Below are 17,222 nucleotides of genomic sequence, written 5' to 3'. Positions count from 1 at the left end.
TCAGACTGGCTGTCCCGTAAAGTAGCTGTGAAAACCAGACAGTTTTGAACCCCCTCACTCTTTACTTCACAAATGTTAGGCCCATTGTAAGACCAGAATGAGAACATGAGTAAAGCATCACCCTGAACATTTGAACTTGAGCATATGAAACCAACTGTCAACAGAGCCGGAGAATTCAGAGCTGAACAGCAGCTTTCAATGTGACAACCACCAAAAATATGAAAAATATTGATATTGTGTTATACAGATGTGTCACGGGGACCTCTACTCACCACCACAGCACCTCCTTCTGGCTGCATCTGGGGGTTAACTCTGCCATCCCAACACCCTCGTCTCATTACCTCACTCACTTGCTCCGCGGCCCGCCTCTTGCTCTTCAGGAGCTGCTATGCCTTGTCTTCATGGCTTAGCCCTGTGGCCAAGTCACAATAGTCCTCCCCTTTCGGAGATACTCTCAAAGTCTTCCACACCAGCCCAGGCCATCCTTAAGTCCACTGCCCTGTCTGTGCCACTCCCTCAATGACTAGAACAAACTATCCCAGACAGTCTTTAAAGTTCACTTCCCAGATTGTGCCACTCATTCATAGAATCATAGAATATCAGGGTTGGAAGGGACCTCAGGAGGTCATCTAGTCCAACCCCCTGCTCAAAGCAGGACCAATCCCCAATTAAATCATCCCAGCCAGGGCTTTGTCAGTGGCTGGTTGGGGAACCCAGACCCGTCCCTACACTGGTTTCCAGCCCACAGGCACCAACAGCTAAGGTCTGTACTACCATGAACCTTCCTGCCACTCCCTGGAGTGCTTCCTACCTGGCCTGGCCCAGGCTTGCATTCTCCACCTTTCTAGCCAAACCCCTGTCTCCTGGATCTGCTAGACAAACTCTTCCTTAGTAATCCCCACCCCTTTCTCGCCCTTGTCCCAGGGAGAAAAATTGTAGCCTTCCTCCCTGCAGCTTCCTTGGTTTTATAGGTTTCAGAGTAACAGCCGTGTTAGTCTGTATTCGCAAAAAGGAAAGGAGTACTTGTGGCACCTTAGAGACTAACCAATTTATTTGAGCATAAGCTTTCGTGAGCTACAGCTCACTTCATCGGATCATGAACATGAACATGAAGTTCCGATGAAGTGAGCTGTAGCTCACGAAAGCTTATGCTCAGATAAATTGGTTAGTCTCTAAGGTGCCACAAGTACTCCTTTTCTTCTTGGTTTTATAGACACCCCACCTGTTCTTGGACAGGGGTGCTTCCCTTAATTAGGGCTTTCCTCTCAGCCTAAATCCCCACTGGCCCTGTTTGCAGACTAATGGGTTACTTGGCCCATCTGGCCTACGTTTACCCCATCATGGTGAGTATGGGGAGCATGCCCTATCACAAGGTGATAACCTACATAGAAAAATGATACCAAGAAGGTGATTATTCAATACTCTGAGATCCTGAACTCTCAGTTCTCATTATTTGCAATAAACATAAATCCCCTGCTATCTGAGAATAGCCTACATGCTGAATAAAATATAATGAACATATTTATAATACCTAGATATAGTGCAACACACAGAGGGTTAAGTATTTTAAATGACCTGATACCAATCAAAGCTCTCAGTAGCTCAAAGAAAAACAGAGATAGAATCTTACCCAAAAATAAGGGTAATAAGTCTTAATAATACTAAAGAGGTTGCAGCTGTTTTTAAAAAAAACACGAAAATGCCTTGAATATAGAAAACTAAAATATTAAGGGTGGTTAATAAATTGTCTGTGATTATACCCAACAGGTGATTTTCAAGAAAAATTAGTAAATAGCTTAAAAATCATTCAGTACATTTATTTAAGGTTTACAATCCAGAAATGTCTGTGTATGTGTGAGAACGACTGTTTTATTATTTTAAAACATAGTTATTTTTAGTTTTAGTTTTAGACATAGTTTATATTCGTTGGCTTTCAGTAACAGAAGTAATGATATAAATTATTATGAATTTTAAACTGATTTCAATGGTATTGTCACTACCAACAGTATAACTCATTCAACTAGGATCTGTATTAAGGATTAATGTTTGATAAATACAATCTTCCCAGAAGAGAACAGAATAAAGTTAGATCAAATTACCTTTGATATTACTTTGATTATTATATTGAAGAGCTGGAGAAGCTGGAATAAGATGGGTTTGTGAGAATGTCCAGGAAGGGAGAAGATAAGGGCAAACTCAATGACTGGGGATTGCTGAGGGTTTAGGTCTGCGGGCATGGGGTGGAGGAAACTGGGGGTGGGGGCAGTTAGCTTTATAGGATGTCTGGGGTAACTGGGTAGTCTCAGAGACAAGCTGGAGCCATCTGGGAGTTGGTAAATGCATCACAGAATGTGAGAAGTTAGGATCAGCGGTAGACAAAGGAGAAAAGAATGTATTGAACCAGATGGATGAAGTGGACATGAGCAAGTAGCTGGGGTGATGTAGGCTGAAGATGGGCATTAGTAAATACAGATACTGTTGAATGTATTGGATTCTGAACTTTATGGTCATGCAACAGTGGCATAACTATTCCTGGGGACAACTGGAAGGCACTCTTCCTATTTTAATAGGGTCATAGCACTGAAGATCATGCAAACTACAGTGCCAAATTCTCCTTCCAGCAGTGACATATCTGGCTGCAAATTCTACTGCTCTATGGTCCTACAGGAATGTTGGTATAAAGTTTTAAAAATATTGTAAGAAAGCCAGTTCCATAAACCCTATGAAAAATGTAATACTTAAAAAGAAACCTCAAAACCCTGTAAATAAATAGAACAAAAGGAGGCTTTCCTCAACCTAACTGATCACAGAGCCAAGAAAAACAATGTTAAGTGTCTCTCTACTTGTCCCATAAGTGTGGTGTATTAAGGTCTGTTTTGGAATTGCAAGCTAGCACTTTAAGGGAATATGTGTGGAGGTTTCTGCTTGCAGGTTAGGGGACTCTTTAAGGAAGTAAGTGATCAGAGTCAATCTAGAAAGAGGCAGCTTAAAGCAGGGTGGGTGAGTTATGCCCATCTGCTTTAGGAAGCAACCAATATTCTCTGTCTCTGTATTGGGGTTCTTGTGTGTAATTGTTCCAAATTCTAAGCAATGTAGGAGGATTATACTGCAGCCTTCCAGCAAAGTATTTCTATCTAGCTTCTCTGCACAGATATTGTGAGCAAAACAGTAAGGAGTAAAGCAGTGTGCAGGACTTCAGTCATTCTGCAGCAGCTGAGCTGTGTCTTATAGAATCATAGAACTGGAAGGGACCTCGAGAGGTCATCTAGACCAGTCCCCTGCACTCATGGCAGGACTAAGTATTATCTAGACCAGTGGTTGGCAACCTGCGGCCCATCAGTGTCATCCACTGGCGGGCTGCAAGACAGTTTGTTTAGATTGACCATCCACAGGCGCGGCTGCCCGCAGCTCCTAGTGGCTGTGGTTCACTGTTCCCGGCCAATGGGAGCTGCGGGAAGAGATTCCACAACCTCCCTGGGCAGTTTATTCCAGCGTTTAACCACCCTGAAGTTTTTAGTAAGTTTTTCCTAATGTCCAAACTAAATCACCATTGCTGCAATAGCCCATTGCTTCGTGCCCTATCCTCAGAGGTTAAGAAGAATATTTTTTCCCCTTCCTCCTTCTTTGGAAGCGGAGGAGGCAGAGGAACAGTGGGGAGGAGCAAAGCCATGATGAACCTCGACTACATTTAAGCTGGCGAAGTTTTCCAAAAGCATATGGGGTCCCCCTACACACACCCTCCTACCCTCACAAAAAGGGATGGAGAGTGTGGTCAAGTGATTAAAGAAAAGACTCTTGTGAGTTAGGATTCCTAGGTTTTATTTGCACCCACAAGGTGAGAGGGGAAATATGACTCATGGGTTTAGCCCTCACATCATAGGAACTTGTCTCTCTGCAATACAAGGGTTAAACCCAGTTGTCCTCTTCTGGTCTGTAGCCAGAGTTTTCCTTGCCTCCAAACTAGGAATAGAATTTATTAATCCTAGTCCCCAACCTCTTTGTTCTAATTTTAGACCAGATTCTCTTACAGGGCAAGGAATACTCAATACTTGTTGACATAGCTATTGGGGGCTAGCTTCTGTCAGTGTTTGCTGCAGTTTTGTTGACTCAATACGTGGCTGTTAAATAAAACTATTCATACATGGAATATTACATTCAATTGCTGACATTCTAATGACTGACAATTGTTTAACATAACGTATAGATTATGAGCTCTTTAGGGAAGGATCTGTCTTTTTACAATATGAACATACAGTGTCTAGCACATTTGGGTTCTTACTCCCCACTAGGAAGCACTGATACAGTACTCCTGCTACTAGAGGAAGGAGAGAAGTCTCTGGTGTCTTGGAAGACTGCTTATGAGAATTCATACAGAATTGTAGGTGACTCTGATATATCATGATGATAGGGTATAAAACAATAGATAGATACAATGTCAAAGCAAGGTACAAACAATAAAAGATCTGTTATGCAAGTTTCCTCCATTCCTAATTAATACCTGTGTTCAGATATATAATGTAATTAGCATACATTTCCACAACCTTATGAGCACATCTAGAAGGACAGGAGGGACGGAATTTTTAATACCGTAACTCCATTCATGTAATTGTTGAGACACTTCAGCCACTCCATAGTGCTGGGAAAGTCAAATCAAAGTCAGTTGCCTGGCTCCATTCTTCTCAGCAAAGGGAAACTGAGTTTTCTTATGCACTCTTTACATCAATAGTAGACATTTTGCTTGCTGCTTTCTCTGGTTGGCGGTGTGGGCAGTTCATTATGATCTCTTCAAATCAGAAATCCATCCTGGAGTTGCTGAGCTGCTGAAGCTCAGAATCTTTCATTGGCTGTTGTCTATGCCATTTGGTCTGGTAAATTTACCTGGTTTGAAACTGGGATTTCACTTTGGTTCTGAGACAGAGGTGAGGGCTGGAGTCTGTGAGTCAGTCATCTGGGAACATCTCAGCATGATTAGTTCTTCGAGATGAAAAGAAGGAGCTGTTTATCTGCTTTATGGCTGTATTTGGAAAATATCTTTCATATAAACGAGGAGGATGAGCTCTGTCCAACTGTTTACTAATACAAAGCTTTCCACTTGTATAATATCTTTAATCTGAGGATCTAAGTCATTACATGTTTCCCATTATTGTAGTATCTGAGCACCTTCCAGGTTTTTAAAACAGCAAAAACAATCTCTCTCTCTCTTCCTTCCTTCTCTGCAGGAGAAACAGCTTGATTAGCTTATAGGTTTTTGTTCTTTGCTTTGTGTATACATGTTTGTTTAAAAAAATGGCGGATGAAAGCCAAATTTTTTAAAAATTCAGAGTTTTGCTCATTTAGTTCTAAATGGGCTGAGGTTTGCTATCATTCTGATTTCTTGTGGAAGCAACTTCCATAATCTACTTACTATATTAGTTTAGTTCTAATTCCTGCATTAACAAGCCTCCCAGTGTAGGTCAACTGTTTTATTGTTACAGTGTATTGTAGATTTTAGAGGAGGACATGCTTATGGAGAGAGAAGTGATCTTTCTGGTCATGGCTATGCCGGGCGTTTGAATATCAGGACAGAGACCTTGACTCAACTCTGAATTCAGTGGGGAGCTGCTACGCAGAATGGAGCTCCGGGGAGGCCACTACATTCATGGCAACTTAATTGCATTGCTAACCAGATGGACTGCTGTGTTTTTTATACCAGTTGAAGCTTTATCAAAGTGTGCGCCTTCATTCCTACACACAATGGGCAAATTCTCTGCTGACGGATTCTGGAGCAGAGAACTGACTTGGAATAATCAAGGGTTCATGGTGACTAGATATTCAACGCAGTTAGCATTAGCAACACAGGGAAAGTAACACCAACCAAAACAGGGAAAGAACAGGTTAAATAAAGACTATGGAGATGTGCTAGATGTATTCAAGTCTGGAGGGACTCCCAAAAAGCAAATCCTTAGCCAATTATCCCTGGAGTAAACTATCAGTAGACAACACTTTTGTGTAGTCTTTATATGAAACTAAGTGTCTGATATGATAAATCTGGGTCCCCTGTCCCAGACTTTTTACAGGTGCCAACTTAGTAGACCCCAAAGGGTCAAAGGACTCTGGTGCCATCTATGAACAACAGAGTAAATGGTGCCAGTTTCTCAGCACCAGAATGACAAAAGAGACCCACTTTATGCCATTCTCCGGAACCTGTGGAGCAGCATCCTCAATGCTGGACTGCCACGGATAGAGTTGATGGTGCTAGAAAATCTAAGGTGCCATAACTTTGACACCTGACTCAGCCACTTGCACCTCATTAGAGTTGATGATGCGGAAAAGGTGACACCAAAGTAGGTTGATCCGGGTACTTTGGTGTCATGTCTACAGTTCCAGAACCTCAGCACCAAAGAAGGTCAATCTAGAAGGATGCAGGGAGCTCAGTGCTTTATCAACAGTGAGGAAGCCCTGGCATCAGATTAGGCTAGCCAATTCAGATCCTGGAAATTTGGTGCCATGACCGGCGTGCCAAAACTTTGAAATTGGGTTCAGCCAGCAGGATAAGACTGGGGATCTGGCCATTGCATAAGCCAGGAAATCAGCCACTGAATCTAGTGGATCTCTAACGTTGATGCTGGATTTACAGATTGCCAAATTTATTTAAAAGGGTGAGATTGCCCTTCCCATCCATGCAGGTCCAGATGTTACCTACGGTGCACAGGTACCACTTTGTTCTTTTAAATAACGAAACCTCTAGTAACTGATGATCTAGCTAATTAAAAGAAAAATAGCTCTGAAAGGGCTGAAGACTAAAACAATGAGGGAAGCATTGATGACACTGCATGGGATCTGAGCTTGCTGTACTTTCAGTGGTTAAGAAGTTAATTCAAGGGTGGTTGGACCCTATTTCCTCTTTTATATCCTTGGAATCCTCTGTAAAAGGAGGGACAATTGGCCCCAAAAGACCCTGGTCTCTAGAAGATTCTGTAGCTTTAACTTGTAGACAATCACAGAGGTGGTTGAAGCTGCAAGCTCTGCTTAACCAGTTGAACTGGGGCTCCCTCTGTCCCATATTTCTCCCTTACGGTGTTTCCGATTTTCACCAACATCAGTTGGACATTGATACCTAGAACACTCCCCAGAATTTTGGAACTGATCAGATACAGCCACCAGATGTCACTGCAGGACCAGATTAAATAACAAACTTTTATTAGCTGCAGAATAATTTGAAGCAATGTTTCTAGCCAAGGTCCAAGTGCAGAATGTGGGTGCACTGAAAGCATAGGGGAAGGGTAATAACCATTTTAGTCTTCAGTCTTTTCCTAGTTTTAGAAGCGCTCTATTTTAAAAGTTTTCCATTGTTATTGGTAATTGTACAGCATCGATAGCTGTGCTAAGTGTTTAATAGAAAACATACAAAAGACAATGCCCGGTGTGGAACCACTCTTCCTTTTTCAAAGTGGGGCGACAAACAACCTTAACCCAGTAGGACAATGGATCCAAATGCAGAATTTCCTGCTATTTCAATCTCATTGTGGAGCTCACACGTGCTCCAATATTACAATGACGGGTGTCAGTATAAGAACAAAGATAGATGAAGACAGATAGATGCAAAGCTATTGACAAAACAGCAGAGAAAAAAGTCTGTTATTTTTAATATCCGTTTATCATTCAAATTTCATGTTGGCAAAAAATTCTGAGCAGCTGTAGCACTGGACAGAAGATGGAAAACATTTTCCACAGATTATTTTTCATCAAAATTTTGTTTTAACGGGACTTTTCCAACCAGCTTTACTCCTACAGTCTTTGGAGCTGACGCTCATACATGCTCTGTCTTTTCATTTTTGTCAGTGCAGTAGGAAGCAGCCAGGGTATGCAAATTTTACACAATCCCCATCATGACTTGGACCACTTCTGCGCCTCATCTAAATTACATCCCTGGTGCTGACAGAACATCTCACAAGTTCTCTGCCATTTAGCTTAGCTGCAATAATGAATGTTCAGACACTAAGAATTGTGTTTGTCTGGCAGATCTACTGTCTCTCAGGAACACACAGGAAAATGACTCAATCAGAGTTCCAGAGCTACAAGTATCCTTTGCTTTAAAATTAAGACCAGCCAGGGAATTTGCACTGCTGTGGTACGAAGCTGGATACCTTAAATAGTTCTTGTGGCACCTTAGAGACTAACCAATTTATTTGAGCATAAGCTTTCGTGAGCTACAGCTCACTTCATCGGGTGCTGTAGCTCACGAAAGCTCATGCTCAAATAAATTGGTTAGTCTCTAAGGTGCCACAAGTCCTCCTTTTCTTTTTGCGAATACAGACTAACACGGCTGTCACTCTGAAACCTTAAATAGTTGTCAGCTGCTTCATAAGCTTGAAGGCTGAACAGATAATTATCTGGTTGAGACAGCTGAGAAAGAATCCTTTAAGACACCCTCTTGAAATTCAGGCTTTCCGGAAGGTATCCATAAAAATCCTGTATTCATAGGCCCATAAAAGTTAGAGACAGGAAATATTTTATTCGTCCATATTGGCAGAGGAAAGGACTAGGCCCTGGATTCACAAAGGCATTGAGAAGCTAAGCATTGCAAGGCGTATCTCTGAGGTACCTAGAAAAATCACAGGAACATGAGGATTGCCAAAGGCTGAGACAGATGACTATTTCAAAGGCCCAACAGATCTCCTTGTCGGGAAGTGTTTCCTGACTTAGTCACCCTAATTTACTTCTTTGTATTGACACCCCCTTGTTCTACCCTACATATTTTCTCTGTCTTCTTGGTTTTTTACACCTTTCAATGCTTGTAGACTGTTAACATGTGGTTCCTTGGTTGGGGCTTAACTAAGCTCTCCTCAGTTTGCTGTTCTAATCATTCCTCATTCAGCCTGTTTTGTTGCTCTTCACTGAACTCCCTCCAGTTCGTCAGCACTTTGCTGGTATTGAAGATTCTCGAGCAGGCTGTAAGATTCCAGAGGGCTTTAGTGAGGACGCACTAGAATGGCATGGAGAAAAAGCAACCGTCACAGCCTTACTCCATGATGTGATGTTTTGTTTGTATCACTCAAAATTGCACTGAACTTTTTGTGCTGCCCCATCACATTTTTCACTCTTGTCTAATTTGCTGCCCGCTGTCTTGGTGAAGTCTTTTTCATTCTTACTCCTTTCCAGCTTTCTTCAGCTTGTCATTGAATATCTGTTTCTGATTATTTTTCTCTGAGCTACTAACTCTGCATTTTTTCCAAGTTGAATCTCATGTTATTTTCTGCCCATGTTTCCAGTCTCACAAGGTTCTTTTGTATCATGGTCCTAGCTGCATAGTATTTCCAGCCTTTCCCTGCTCAGTTCTATGAATTCCAATAACATGCCGTTTATGGCATGTTGGCAATCTATACTCATGTCTGCATGAGTGCGAATTTTATACATGGGACAACAGGCACCCACCCACATATAGTAAGGGTTAATGCAGTTTCATTGCATCTACCCTCCTCCTAGGTGACATTTATTGGAAGCACACCTATGGTGCCCTAAAATGGAAAAACCACTAGGTGATTATGTAATTAAAGACTCTATTAAAATGCATCCACTGAAGGGGGCATTGCTTAACTTCTGAGTGCTTGGCTTTGCAATGTTAACATTCTTTTAATATTTTTTTTAATGTAATTAAAGTAGAAGTTGGAAGTGGCAGGGAGAGACCATGTGAGTGCCTTACCCCCAACTCCTTCCTCCTCGGAGCAGCATTAAAGCCCCTCCGTGCGGGATGGAAACAGGCGGGACAATTTTGGCATTTTAAAAAACTCATACACCAGCGTGAGACAGAGGTTTCTGAGGGGGGGTAGTTAGAATGGAAGGAGGTCCCATGTTGTGGTGTTTAAGGGCTGTGAAGGAGACTAACTGACAGCGGGAGCTGGACAGAGGAGAGTGTAGTGTGTGTGAGGGGGCATTATAAATGGAAAAGGGGGAGAAATTGGACTGTAACTTTTGACAAATTGTTTATTTGTTTTCTATCGATGCGCAGGGGTGGCCAGCCTGTGGCTCCGGAGCCCCATGCGGCTCTTCAGAAGTTAATATGCGGCTCCTTGTACAGGCACCGACTCCGGGGCTGGAGCGACAGGCGCCAACTTTCCAATGTGCCGGGGGGTGCTCACTGCTCACCCCCTGGCTCTGCCCCAGGCCCTGCCCCCCACTTCCCCCTTCCCACTCCCTCCCTGACCCTGCCGTGCCCTCACTCCTTCCCCTTCCCCTCCCCAGAGCCTCCTGCATGCCACAAAAGAACTGATCGGGAGGTGTGGGGAGGGAGGGGGAGGGCTGATCGGGAGGTGCTAGGGGGGTGGGGGGAGTGGATGGGGGGCTGCTGACCTATTACTGTGGCTCTTTGGCCATGTACATTGGTTAATTCTGGCTCCTTCTCAGGCTCAGGTTGGCTGCCCCTAATCTATGGGTGCGTCTTTACTGCAGAAAAGGTGGGTTCTTAACTTGTGTTAAAATAGCAGTAAAGACACAGCCACTTGGCTTTTCGCTCAGGTTAGTAGCTCGAGTTAAAACGTATAGGGGAGCCTGGGGTTGAACTTGAGCTGTTAACCCAAGTTAAAAGCCATGTTGCTGCATCTTTGATGTTACTTTAACCCAAGTTAGCTAATCGGAGTTGAGAATACACGTTTTTGGCAGTGAAGTCATACTCTATATCGAATTGTTTTCGACTATAAACTCTTTGGGATAGGGACCATCTTCTCTTCTGTTTGTACAGCGTCTAGCACAATGAGACCCCAATACAGATGGAGGCCTTCAGGCACAACCTGTACACAAACAATCAACAAGAATAAGTAGTACATAATAAAAAGGTCTCTCCAGTGAACATGTACAGTAGTGGTTTGTCTTCTAGGGCATATGATTGTAGTAAGATAGCTGGCAATGCTGGGGCCTCTCATGACGGCTGATGTTTTTTCTTAAAACCTCAGCTCCAGGAGTCATGTGATTGTGTGAGAATATTAGCTTTCATTAAAAAGAAGAAAAAAAACCCCCAAAAACAAAACAGAAAAAAGTCAGGGTCCAGCCCTTGTGGTTGTGGAGACAAAGATTAAAAAACATGAAGCCCAAAAGCTCAACCCTCGAAATGCAAACTTATTTTTTTAAAACCTCCTGATTTTTAAGCTAGTTGCATGACCTTGTAGGGCCTGACTTATGAAACATTTGGGGTTGGTGATGCTGGGGCCAAAGCATGCTGCCTGTTGCCTCTACAGATTTGTAAAGCTCCACCAGAAACTTTGGGGAAGAAAACCCACAGCTTGGTAGCTTGCCACCACAGAGCTACAACCAAGATTAATTCCTGGAGATGCCTTCACTCCACAGGTGAGAAATAACACTTGCTTTATTATTAAGCAACAGACCATGGGGATGAATCTATTGATACTTGTGGCCCTTCAGTCATCTTGATGCAGGTCAGCTGGACCATGAAACTGATCTTTCCCGATTCACATTAGGTGTAGCAGGTGATAGAGTGGAGGTGACACAGTGGTTCTTCTGTCTTTGCATCAGAAATCATTGCTCTGACACCTGGCAGTGGAATAAGTGAAGTTTCTTTCCAGCGAAACCTTAGCCACCATATTGGCATATTGAAGATCCGGCCCATGGAGTGAGACCTGAGTGCTGTGCCGGCAGCTATCCCCATAACTGTGTGAGCTGTACTCCATCGTGAAAGCAAGTGAACACGTGAAACTTTGGCACACTGCAACCAACAACGCAGGAAAAAAACTGGCTAGGCCAGTTAAAAAACCAGCCAGGTGGTAACCCTAGGCCCAAACCTGGTCAGGGGCCACCCTGAGATCGGGGGCCTTGGACAAGTGCCTGGAGTGCACATTGGTTGATCAGGGCCTGATTGACACTCAGTTATTTCACCTCTGAACATTTTAGCTGAAACATCAAGCTATTGTACTTCTCCAACAGTGAGGGAAAGTGTGTTAGACACAAGGCACAGGGTAGTGGTCCGGCTAGTGGCTGTAAATGTTTGCTGGGAAAGGGAATGAAGAGTCCAACCCTCCTCTCCAAATGTAAAGTTGGCCCTACCTGTGCCCAAAACAAGAAGGAAAAAAGATGTTTCCCTCCCAAGAAGAAAAAGCCACAACTGCCTTGTGCTTATGTAAAAACCTACTTGACTTTCATGCCTTTGTGCCACATAATTCTGATGTGTCTATCCATGATTTAGTTCTAATGGGCTGACTAGGACTTCGGGATTTAAGCCTGACCCTTAGAAGTCAGCAGGCCCATCCCACAGAGGTAAACTCAGAGTTTCCAGCTCCACAGATACAATCCTTCTTTAACAGCAACGACCACCAGCCCTTATAACAATAATGTAGCTTTTCACAGTTTCAAAGCATAAATAGGAATATTTTCTGCTTGAAGGGCAGATTTCTACATAAAGGGATCTTCCACATATAAAGTTGCTCTATGTCAAGGGGGAAGCAGTGGTGGTGGGGTTTTAAGAAGAGATTTTCTTTATTACAAATTAGCTGATGAAGTCCTTGCAAATAATAGCCACTCCCGCCTTGTGAGAGAACACATTGGAAAGTCACAGGAAAAAAAGCTTCATTCATTATGTTAAAGTTATAAAACCAACTTTGTTTTACTTATGAGTTTTACAGATTTCTGACTATTGAACATTGAGAGTTAAAATTCACAAACTCCAGCCTTGACTCTCCCCCTTGTATTCACACCCATTTTATTCCTAATATTGATAAAATAAATTGGTCAATAGCTGTTATGTCTCTAGTGGACCCTATGCCAGTGGATGATAGATATAGGACCCCTTCTTTGCCGTCTTCCCCTTGGATATCACTCCTCCATCCCTCCCACGCCTGAGAGGACGGGGGGACCCGAGGAATTGTTTGTCAGGATCTGTGACCAGACTCTTGACTGATGCAAAGGGGCAGTTCTTAGTAGGAATCTGGCCCTTTTGGTTTAATATTTTGCATTGCTATAGGGCTCTCTATCTGAATGTCTCAAAGTATTTTACATACATTTATTAAAACACACAGCATCCCTATAAGGCTGGGCAGACACCGCACGTCTCAATTATTCTGACACATTTTAGGAAGGCTAAGAGAATGAAACCAGAATTCTCAGAGAGTCGCTTTCTGAGGTTACAAAAACTGGAAACTTATTTACAAAATGAGAAAGAAAAAAGCTAGTTCTGTGGTATAGTGGATATTACTGACACTAGGAGCATCGAATCAGTGGCAATCAGAAAGTATTGTATCGTATTTTCTTAAGTGAGTGCAGAATCATTATGAATTTAGCGTGTGGACAGACAATTGCTACTGCTGTCTGCATGAAGTAGGTGCGTGTTCAGTGAGGCTTATTCCAGAGAAAGCTTTAATTTTCTGCCCTGGACACAAAGGCTGGGATTGATTCCTTATACCAGAAGAATAACTAGATTATTCAGTTATTAGTGCTTCAGCTATGGTAGATTTAAAACAAAACTTGTTTAAAGAATAGACTAGATGGCTCAAAAAGACAAATAAAAGGAAAGCAGAGGTTTTCGTCTCTAGATTACGGGCTGAAATCCAGCCAGACATTAAGAATAATCAAATCTTTCTAACTGAAAGCTCATTGGACATCTACATGAAATGTATTAGTGATCTGTTTACTTCCTTTTGAATAGATGACCGTATAATAATTGGCCACTAATCACTTCCACAGCAGACCTAGTCAGAAATGAAGGAATGTATGGAGACATCTAGCCTCTGGCATAAACTGAGGCCGCTGATGTGAAAATATGGAGAATCTACATGGACACTGTCTCACAGACTTTAAGGTCGGAAGAGACCATCATGATCATCTAGTCTGACCTCCTGCACATTGCAGGCCACTGAACCTCACCCACCCACTCTTGTAATAGATTCCTCACCTCTGGCTGAGTTACTGAAGTCCTCAAACTGTAGTTTAAAGACTTCAAGTTACAGAGAATCCACCACTGACACTAGTTTAAACTTGCAAGTGATCCATGCCCCATGGTACAGAGGAAGGTGAAAAACCCCCAGGGCTTCTGCCAATCTGACCAGGGGAAAATTCCTTCCTGATCCCAAATATGGTGATCAGTTAGACCCTGAGCACGTCAGCAAGAGACAGCAACTAGTCACCTGGGAAAGAATTCTCTGTAATAACTCAGAGCTCTCCCCATCTAGCGTCCCATCACCAGGCACTGGAGATATTTGCTGCTAGCAGTTGCAGATCAGCTACATGCCATCATAGGCAGTCTCATCATCCCATCCTCTCCATAAACGTATCAAGCTCAGTCTTGAAGCCAGTTAGGTTTTTTGCCCCCACTGCTCCCCTTGGAAGGCTGTTCCACAACTTCACTCCTCTGATGGTTAGAAACCTTCACCTAATTTCAAACCTAAATTTGTTGGATATAAACTGTTTATCATTTGTTCTCGAGTCCACGTTGGCTCAACTTAAGAAACTCCTCTCTCTCCCTGGTATTTATCCCTCTGATGTATTTACAGAGAGAAACTGTATCTCCCCCAGCCTTCATTTGGTTAGGCTAAACAAGCCAAGCTCTAGGAAGGGGAATACAGGTACAGTTGCCCTGAACTGTGACACACGGAATCTTACCTGGCCATTTATTGGGTCATTCATTTGAGATACATGATACCAAAATTCATCAGTTCTCATAGTGCTGTCATATTCAGAAAATGCATCACAGATTTGATAATCTCTAAATCTGTAAATCAGAGGATCCATTTGTTGTGCCCTGATCAAATCAGGAGATGCTGGTACACAACTGGTTGGATTAACAAAAAGCCCAGCTCTCAAGTACAAGATCTCGTAAAGGCATTGCCTTTTCTCACATAACCCAGCGCTTTGCAAAAAAATTAAACTACGAATGTCTTATATGGATGTCTTGTATTGATGATGCTTTTCATTCTTGCATAGTCACATGTCTCAAAATGCACCAACACTTCAGATGCCAGTGACTGCACAGGAGAATCCTTGTAATTGATTTTCATAACATTCTCACTTGCAGCAATCCTAACAAAGGGTTTCATAAATCTCAGACAAATATCTTTGTATAGAGTCATCATTACTCGGTACAAAAGGTGACTCACTGGTGCTTCCATTTGGAGGAGTCAGTTGAACATGTAAAACATGGGCAGCACTGCATAAAAAAAAAAAAAACAACAACTTCATTAAAGGATTCTTGGATCTCATTGGTATTCTTATTTCCCATGTTCCAGGAGCGCCTCTTTGCTCTTTTTCATCAAAGGTCCTGATAAAGAAGGAGTTTCAGAGTAACAGCCGTGTAAGGAGAGTGATCACTTTAGATAAGCTATTACCAGCAGGAGAGTGGGGTGGGAGGAGGTATTTTTTCATGCTTTGTGTGTATATAAAAAGATCTTCTACACTTTCCACAGTATGCATCCGATGAAGTGAGCTGTAGCTCACGAAAGCTTATGCTCAAATAAATTGGTTAGTCTCTAAGGTGCCACAAGTCCTCCTTTTCTTTTTAAAGGAGTGTAGCCCATCCCAAGTAGCCAAGGTACAGTCAATAGATCTCTCGGCAAGTGCATTTTCACATACGACACACTTTTCTTCACACTAGTATCACAAAATTCAATGGATTCATTCAGCGATGCCTCTCTTTTGACACTTCTCTGAAAGTGGTAGTAAATGTTGATCAAATCCTCAACATTCATCTGTAATGAGTTCAATACAGTGCATGAGGTAGGAGAGACAGCCCACTACCTACAGTTTCTGGTTTGTTGTTTGCTTGGCTTTAATTTGAGACAATACACTCTTGTGAATGTTTGCTGCATTATCGTAACACATTTACTCCAGTCAACATTGTGTTTTGACAGCCCAATGTTGGTTACATCAAATAATTCCTGAGATGTATCTGATGTGCAAGAAACCATATCTAAAACCTCAGTAACTGTAAGGCCAGTTTCTGGGTGTTCAGACACAACCAAGATTGGAACATACTTCTCAGACTTGTTCACACTAGCATCCTGTGTCAAAATATTGTTTATGGCCTTCAATCACACTTGGTACATTTTCATGTGCTTTTGGTGAGATGGACCCTGGTATAATATGGGTCATTTTTCTGGAAGCACACGCATAGTGCTGAGCAATTTTGGAGTCTGGGAACATTTTCTTGAAGAAAGGTCTCACATGATCATTGAGAGCAGGAGGAATGGTATGCTCCAAAAGTAATCCTATAAATAACATTTCACTTTTGGTTACACGGTCACTCATTTTTGACGCAGCAGATGGAGAACAAGCTACCAAACATTTTGACTGCATTGCAGCCTTGGCCCGGCTCGCTTGTTTCTCCTTAGCAATACGTCTTGAAATATCATTGTATCCGCCATGACTAACAGAAAAATCAGCTCTGCAGTACTCACAAAAAGCAAATGTTAGCCCTTTGCCTTGTTTTTTTTGTAGAAAATCATGCTTGTTCTGAGCCCCTTCTCCCCCCACCCCCCAAGAGTCTTAAACTGACAGTCTTTTCCCTTTTTTCTTTGGCGAATCCTCAATGTCTTGACCAAAGCCAGAGTAAGACAGATTTCAGAGTAGCAGCCGTGTTAGTCTGTATTCGCAAAAAGAAAAGGAGGACTTGTGGCACCTTAGAGACTAACCAATTTATTTGAGCATAAGCTTTCGTGAGCTACAGCTCACTTCATCGGATGCGTACTGTGGAAAGTACAGAAGATCTTTTTATACACACAGACCACTACAAAAGGTTTTCTCTCCCCCCACCCACTCTCCTGCTGGTAATAGCTTATCTAAAGTGATCACTCTCCTTACAATGTGTATGATAATCAAGTTGGGCCATTTCCAGCACAAATCCAGAGTCATCGCAGGCACGTGCCTAGGGCCCAATTTGTGAGGGGCCACCCAGCATTAGCTCATTGTCCCTGACTGGTCTAGTTCAGGTACTGATGCAGCAGCAAGTCCCCGGCAGCAGCAAGGAGCAGCAGCACCAGCTGCCCCGTTACTCACTGAGGAGTAGCCCTGGTGCCCCCCATCGTGATGGTGCCAGGGCCAATGCTGAGTGAGTGGCATTGCGACCTGGGGCATGGAGGTCACAGCAGTAAAACATATGACAGTCACAAATACATTTAATGGGATTGCTTTTCACTTTGGTTAGAGGCTCTCTTAAAAACATAGATGCCTCCACTGAGGAATTAGTTTGGACGCATGCCTCTTGGGCTGGATGTTTCCTGAAGAAGGTTTCAGAACCCTGTTGTGAGAAG

The sequence above is a fragment of the Eretmochelys imbricata genome, chromosome 18, assembly GCF_965152235.1.
Source record: "Eretmochelys imbricata isolate rEreImb1 chromosome 18, rEreImb1.hap1, whole genome shotgun sequence".
NCBI lineage: Eukaryota > Metazoa > Chordata > Testudines > Cheloniidae > Eretmochelys > Eretmochelys imbricata.
The sequence above is the reverse complement of the archived record's forward strand: the minus strand, read 5'-3'. Positions refer to the sequence as shown.